Source organism: Protomyctophum bolini (assembly GCF_963924005.1).
Source record: "Protomyctophum bolini genome assembly, chromosome: 7".
Classification (NCBI taxonomy): Eukaryota; Metazoa; Chordata; class Actinopteri; order Myctophiformes; family Myctophidae; genus Protomyctophum; species Protomyctophum bolini.
The window spans coordinates 49,849,782-49,858,266 of record NC_137868.1 but is presented as its reverse complement, the minus strand read 5'-3'; the positions used below and the strand labels follow the sequence as shown (position 1 = coordinate 49,858,266).

The window sequence follows — 8,485 nt, the reverse complement described above, 5'->3', positions numbered from 1 at the left end:
CCGAATCATTCAAAATTCACTCAAACCCACGTGATTTTTTATTTCCGCCCTAACAGTATTTTATCACCATGGCAATACATGGCAATGTGTAGCAATATTTGTGTCATTTCTGTCGACATCATTTCTCCAAATCTGCCAGGCCGATTTACACCAAATTTGGTCCAGGAGTGTATGATGTGCTCCAGAAGATCCCATAAAAAAATCGACAAAACAGCTTTATTTGACTTTCTCCTTTGACAAAATGCAACATCATGCATCCATGATAATTAGAAAATAATAATAATAATACCTAATGATCATGCTTTAGGGTGGGGAAAAAAATCAGTCAGTTAATTGTGCCAATGGGAAAAAAACAGTGATATAGTGACATCACAATATCATACCCTTCCCTAACCCCTCCCCCATTATCATACGACAACAGCTGTGGGTGTGGCTTCAGTTCAAGTGGATCATCACCCACCAGGCAAGCCAGGCATACTTAATGAACTGGTTCGCATTTGTTAAAATCGACATTTTAACAAATACTGTACACTTTTTTGGAGGGGGGGGGGAAATAATCTTCATCCCTACAATACAATAACCATATCCATGCTGTATTGATGTTAGTACCATTAGGAGAGATAATAACAGACAAACTTTGCTCAAAATGACTAGGGATACACAATATAATCTGTAGCATGCTAAAATGGCATATCGGAATTGGATTGGTATCAAAATAATCCTGATTATTTAATCGGTTTTCATCAGCAAAAAATATATAATTTAATTTAATTTGTGTACTCATCTCATGCAGTATACTAGTCATTCAGTTGTGAAAACAGACACTGAGTATAGGCTATTTATTGATTGATTGATTGATTGATTGATTGATTGAATACTTGGGCCAAGCCCCTATAGGGCCTATATGCTTGTTCCATTGCTGTCCTATGTATGATATCGGAATCGGTCAGAATCGGTATCAGCAGATATGACCCTGCAAATAATCGGAGACCGGATATCGGTCATAATTTCATAATCGTGCACCCCTAAAAATGACAATTCTTCTAATTGTGTAGACATCTTGTAAATTAGGTAACACCAATGTTTAACAACAATTGAACCCTTGAGAGCGTGACATTTAAAATGTTAAGCTCTCAAGGGTTAAAAATCTAATAAGGGTCCATTTTGGTCATTTAGCTGGGTGGGGACCAACTGGAGCCTCCTCAACGACCCCCATGACCACTGGTTTAGAGACGCTGCTGTACACCAATCATCGTTCACACGGGCAGATGCTAAAGATGCAAAGATCACAGCATATTAAAGCTGTCCCCAAACATTCAAGTTTCGAATGTTCGCTCGTTAGGGTTGCTGATCATATATATAGTTTGTGACAGTGTCGCTTTGTAGAATCTGCTGCTCACAAACTACAAAGGTCATTGGACGCCATCGAGCTTGCGTTCGCAGTGACGTACGCACGTCGTTGCGGCTACCGTCGTAGCTTTGCATCTGGACGGTGAACCCAGCTCAGCTTCAATGTGCAGCTTTGCATTTATTTATTTTTTGTTTTTTTCTCTGCTCTCTCGCCGGTGTCCTGCGCTTACACTGCCACCTTCTGGCCTTGCTCTGTAGGCACGCTGTAGATCCTGCACACACACATGCACGCGCGCAGACACATGCACGCACGCGCACGCACACACACGCACACACACACACACACACACACACACACACACACACACACACACACACACACACACAAATGCAATTCACAATTTAAGCATTTAGAAGATGCTCTTAATCCAGAGCGATTTACAGTAAGTACGAACAACACATGGTAATACATCAAATGCATAAAAAACTTGTCAAGAATCATACGTAAGCTAAGAACCTAGCATCCGTCTACCAGTAGAATATCTGTACAATGAAATTATGAGTATACATATAGTGCTATATATGTCGTCGAGGCTAGAAAACACACGGTCACAAACACACACACACACACACACACACACACACACACACACACACACACACTCTCTCTCTCTCTCACTCTCTCTCTCACACACACTGGAAGTTTGTCATGGATTCTACCACACAGCACTCTTATCGTGACAAGTTGTGAGCTTGTAGATCGGCTACTTTAGCTGTTTCCGAAAATATTCGATCATTAAACTGACTAAACATCAGTTAAATTTTTTGAGTGGTGCCTTCCCTCCATTACGGAGCTTTGTGTGTCCGTCTGTCGCTGTGTCTTTATGTCCGAGCACAGAAAGCTGTAACACCTAAAGTGGCCATTAGAGTACAGCACAGAGTCAGTGGCACAGAGTGGCACAGAGTACACTACAGTACGAGCACTGGGCCGCTCCTGGGGCTCTGCATGTTCCGTGGACCCCCACACGGTAACTCATTTTTCGACTGTTTCGGACGCGGGGCGGCTCGCCGGAACCGGGCCGGCACCCTGGGCTCGTTACTGTGGGGCTGGAACACGGTACAGTTGCACCACTCACTTCACACAGGTGTGATTTTATTTTTATTTTGCTTGAGACCCAGAACAGAAGTGAGACTTTTGCCTACATTTAGAGCATTTAGAGCTACAGGTATGTATGTTACTCTCAACTTCCGCCGCTCGCATGAATGCAGACCAGCCTCTCCTCTTTAGCGTAAATAAAAATTACGTTTTTGCTACTCACCAAAACAAAGGCGGGTTGTGTCATTAGAAAGTCTACTTTCCAGCTTAGTGGACGCACTCTGAGCCCCCCACCATATGTATAAACTGTACTTTTTGGCCAAAAGGGGATTTTGTTTCCATCGGGAAGAAAATACTTTGTTACTCCACTGCGCCTTCTAGCGATATTGCCCAGAGAATTGCCTCATAGAGAATATTTTTCCTTTCTGGCCAAAAAGTACCGTTTATACGTGGGGTGGGGGGCTCAGAGTGCTCCCACTAAGGAAAGTAGGCTTTCTAATGACACAACCCGCCTTTGTTTTGGTGAGTAGCAAAAACGTTGTTTTTATTTACGCTAAAAAGGAGAGGCTGGTCTGCATTTATGCGAGCAGTGAAGTTGAGAGTAACATGGATCTAAATGCAACGCATTAGAGCTATATGGACCAGAGCTATAGGACTTTCTTAGATCTGTCTATTATTGATTAATTAAATTACTTTAAAAAAATGTAGAAAAAAATATTACACAAAAAATGTAGTATACAAAAATAATAATGATAATGTGACCGTCAATGGCTAAATTCTACATTTAATTTGTGTACTCATCTCATGCAGTAAGTAGTCATTCAGAAATGAAAACAGACTCTTGGTAAATTGTATATTGATTGATTGAATACTTTATTAACAGGCGTTTGGGCCAAACCCCTATGGGGCTTTGGCTTGTTTCCATTGTGGTCCTCTGTCTAATATCGGAATTGGTTAGAATCGGTATCGGCAGATATGACAATGCAAATAATCAGAGATCGGATATCTGTCATAATTTCATAATCATGCACCCCTAAAAATAAATAAATAAAGGGACTCATACAAAAATATGTCCGGCCGAAAAAAATTGTTGACGCAGTGTATAACAGTATACTGTATGGTCGTGTCTAGAAACTATAGGATAGTAAACAACAAAACACATATTTTGTCATTAAATGTTTCAAATAATTGAGTACGCAGGACCCCAATGGAAGCGAGCCAAGGTGCCTTGATCAAGTCCATGCACAACAGGTGCGCACTCACACCCAGCTCTGAGTCCTGTTCTAGTTTGACTCAGGCCAGGTGTGACTGCTTAAATCAGTCATCCTCCCTCTCACAGTAACGTTCTATCTATGCTTTTGGTTCCTCAAATTGTAATGTGTAAGCAATATAAAGCGTGTACAATGCCACAATGTTCTACCAAATCATTGTATAACAGTGATGATAGCCACTTTCTTTGTATAAAATATCTGGTTCAGTTATTGTCAGTTTGTAAGTTTAGAGGAGAACAATAGGTGAAATGATTTGCAGTTACAAAATATATTATACAGGAAGGAAGATATAAGTGATAAAGCTTGATTGCAGGGGGATCTCAGGCCGCAGTCACACCTTTGAGACAGCCGTCTTATGGTTGTCTGATCAAAAGCATCAGACAAGACAGCTCCCAATGCATTTCTAATGGGAGTCACGTGGTTTCATCAGACAAACGTGTTTCATGGGGGGGGGGGGGCAAGACACAAGACACAAAACATTCACGCAACATTCTGTAGTCCACAAGCTGAAGAACAAGGCGGCACCAGACACAAGACAAAAAGGGTTGGGTTTACCCGCCAACCAATAGGAGAGAAGGTCCGTTTGTTACGCTGCACTGGGCGGTCTTTTCACACTCTGAGTCTGTTGTTTTTTTTCTGCATAGTGCAGACACGGAAGAGGAAAGCCTATGCACTTTCGTATTAATTTAAGTAAAGTAGTTTGGTCTGTTCCAGTAAGCAATTCAACAGGAAAATATAATCCCTGCCCGTCGTGGCCGAACAGAAAATTAAAACAAACGTTATAATTCAAGGTGCATGCATTTTCACTCCTAATGCTTACCGGTATATGATTCTGCCCTGTGTTATGATCAAATGTACTAGATATTTATCGTGTACACACGCACACCCTGCATTGACAGAATGGACCGGAGCTACTTATAAACTGAAAAAGTCGCTTGTTTAACGTGCCACGGCTGTGACAGCTAGCAGCTGCAGCTGTCAAACTAGCAACAGGCTAGATGTAAAACTAGCAACAGGCCAGGGCTGACAGTCCGAATGTCGGCAATCCAGTTAAAAAGCACATCAGTAAAACTGTGTATCCGAACCTTAAAATCCATATGCTGTCTGCAGTGGTTAAAAAACAGGGCTTAAAAAGAGCTTAAAAAGACGGAGCTTCGTCATTGAGCTGCTGCTGTGTTTCAGGGTTCAGCTGCTTAACGTTCGGTGTGCATCGTTCATCGCTGAAACTACGCGACTATATTAAAATGTCAAATACTGTCTCAGCAGAAATTTTGATTCATATGATTCATATGATTCAAAATCATATGATTTGGTTGTTAAAATAAAATAAAACTGTTAATATGAATGAACATGTTTTCAGTTCGCATGGGCAGTGCGCATTGAACTGGAGATTATGAAAGAGTCGTAGCCATGACTTATATTTCTGAAAATGCTACTGCTCGCAAACAATCATTTTGGGCATGAAATGTTATGATTCCCCCCCTTTTTTTTCTCTCATTTTTTTTAATAACATTAACATCGAGGTGTCCACTGGCATCTGTCGTCTCCTCTCCTGAAGTAACGCTGAACGGTCTGACTGCAGATAGGAGAGAGCCGTGCGCCCAGGTGCCCCATGGCTAACAGCCTGAAATGTAGCAATAAAGTCGTGTGTTGTGGTAAAATGGATGCGCTTTATTAAAAATAATGGAGTCGTTGCTAAGCTCTCTCTGGCGCGTCTCCCTTTCCCTCTTTCTCCTCGCCACCAACATCGCCAGGACAAGAGCCCTCTTTCTCCTCCAAAAAAACATTTTGTCACCACAAACACGTTGACACAACCAACAAGCTACTAGCTACTGTGTCCCGCGGCTAACAGCGTAAGGACAACAACAGGCAACACGAACACGTGGATCTGTTTCCGCATGTCCTCGTACCGCCCACGCACCGCCCAGATTACGCAAAGCATTGTGGTCAATTGATGCGACAAACGACAAGACAGATGAAACCATAAAACATTGATAAGACGGCTGTCTCAAAGGTGTGACTGCGGCCTCAGGCATTCCCCTGACATCCGGCTATCACCCGTCATAGGCCTCCACATTCACTGGTCTGAATGACTATGATTGTATTCAAATAAAAGAATATTCTATGTTCACTGCAACATTTGCACATTTTTAATTACATAATTTCTATGCAGCTATAAATGTATGACTCCTATATATTTTCAAGTGTTTTTAATTAATTAATTAATTTCAAACAGCAAGGCTAACTTACAGATTGACTAACTTTTTGATTATTGATAATGGGCCCATCCGTGGAACTGGGGGTCCCATGGATGCACTAGGGCTAGGCTACTGTACTGTAAATTGGTGCCATTTAATTTACTTTGTTTGCATTGTTTGCACTGTTGTTTGCATAACTCTTTGCAATAGTCAGATTGAGAATTGTTTATTTCTTTCAGATACTTTTTCTACATGTATATAACCATATAAGATGAGTAGAACCCAGGCCATTTCCACCGGTGGAAAGGAAAGCGCCTCAGAGAGAGAGTAGAATTAAACTACTACAGTTACAGAAGCTACTACATCTGGACAGCTGTATGAGGCCTGGTGAGTTATGGTTTAGTCCACTATAATTAAAACAGTTTCTCAGACTTTCTGTTGTCCAAGCAATGTACAAATGTATCATTTTATTTTCGTATTATATTATATATATTAGAAGAGGCAACAATAGCGTCAGCTGCCTTGGTTTAGCATGTCCCCAAAAGACACAGTAGCCTAGAAGTTGTCAACATAGCTACAATACTACAAGGTTTCTGTATACTGTCTCTGGTGCTGCTCTGCTATCCAAAAAGCAAAAAGAATCCACCCCAGGCCCAGAAGCGAAGTAATAAATAAAATAAAAAATACGGGACACAAAATCAAAATATAAACGGTCTCACCAGATAAGAAGTATTTTCTTCCCTTTTGTACAGTGCGCTACTGTGTGGCCTTAGCTATGTTCCATCTATAGGCCTATAGGCCTACCATATGTGGCAGTGGTACGTTTCAAAAAGTATTTATTTAAAGATCTGTAAGCCTCAGACAAAGCCAACTCGGATCGTGACAAATCATGACAATAAACACAATATTTTGGGACAAACAAATAATCCCAAAGAAGAAAAACAACAAAAAAAGCGTTTTGTACTAATTTATACATGTATTATGTGTTCAATGCTATGCAGAATTAACCCATTCTGGGCAGAAACACTTGTTGGTGTTTTAAGCATTATGGTATACTTTTAGCTATTGAAAAATAGCAGATCTACGAGCTTGTAGATCTGCTATTTTTGAAAAATCTTTGAATATATATTTTCAGATGGGGGTCGGTGGCCAAATACAGATCATTTTGCGGGTCCTGGGCATGGAAAACTTTGAGAACGACTGACATAGACACATGAGATTTTTCAGAAAACTGTCAGGATTTAGAAGTCATTTGTAGAATCATCCTCAGGCGTACGTGATTGTGTCCCTCTCAGTGCATTGATGGCATTCGGAACGGGAGTTCCGAACTGTACGTTCCTGTGCTTTTTTCCTGTTCAATCATCTGTCTACGTTACATTGTTTAACATTGAAAAAAAAACAGGGCTAAGCAACAAACAAAGTGACATGTCTGCACGGATGTCATAAGCATAACTAGGTCAACTGCTAAGGTGTGTGCGTGCGCACGTGTGACTCACTCAGCTACATGAGCAGTGTGTGTGTGTGTGTGTGTGTGTGTGTGTGTGTGTTAAGGGTGGAGTTGATTCTACAAGGTTTCGTCATGAAGTCTGCAAATGTTTTTTTTTTTATCCCACGATTTTGTAACCCATTTTTCACCCCTGTGCCAATCATCTACTGTGATGCTGGGCTCTACACACCCTCCGCCAACCTGGGGAGAGCAACGGACTTAACTCATGCTCCCTTCATACCTGAGGGCTGGATTTTGAAGGTGCGTTTTACCATGTGGTAATACATAAATTGGCCTCGCTCTGCGCACAATCGTATTATGAAAGCCTTATCGTCCCGTGTTGAACGCACACACATATGGAATACGACGTTGCTGAATATTTTAGCATTGTGGGAGTGTCCATATGTTAATTATTTTCGCTTTGCGCAATTTGCTATTAAGCCCCTTGACCTGCGCATAACGATTAGACGTGGGTCTAGGCACCTCATAAACGCAAAAAGAAGAAAAAGCACTGTTTGATTTTACACTTGAGCGGCTCTGGGACGCTGCTGGAGTGTTGCCAAGTCTGTTTATTATAAGCGGCTTCTTTTTCTGTAAAGTTGCTTGTAAATATTGGTAGTTGTGGTTGCTTTTCTTGTTTCTAAAGGTTTCTCCTAATGTTGTTTAAACCAGTGATCCTCACACAGCACATTCCCATGTCAAGGATCCCCAGATGAATGCATTTGCCCAACTAAGGACGGCTAAAAATGTAATTAAAACTTTACTTTTGAAAATAGCAGATCTACCAGCTCACAATGAATCACATTCATTCATTAAAAATATGAACTCTGACTGCAGGCGGATATATAATGATCATTATAACAATGTGCAAGAAAATATTTAAAAAGATGGAAGAATTTTATATTTGTGGACAATCAAAATATGTTTTTTATTTTAATGTGGTGTCATTAAAATTAATCTGGATATAGCAGACTCACTATCTAGAAAATAAAAACATGGCACTTAATTTAAAATAGGTTACAGACCCCTGTTATATGCGCTTATTTTGGGATTATTTTTATAGACCTATTTACTTGTTTCTATG

General features: G+C 40.7%; 1 long non-coding RNA gene across 1 annotated transcript in view; it reads right to left on the bottom strand.

Annotated features, from left to right (window-relative positions):
• Positions 1 to 542: 542 nt before the first annotated feature.
• LOC308319185 overlaps positions 543 to 8,485 on the bottom strand; it is a 12,467-nt gene continuing 4,524 nt past the window's right edge. Inside the window, exon 4 of the long non-coding RNA XR_013964436.1 lies at positions 543 to 1,622. This is a non-coding gene — a long non-coding RNA (uncharacterized lncRNA). The remainder of the gene's footprint in view (positions 1,623 to 8,485) is intronic.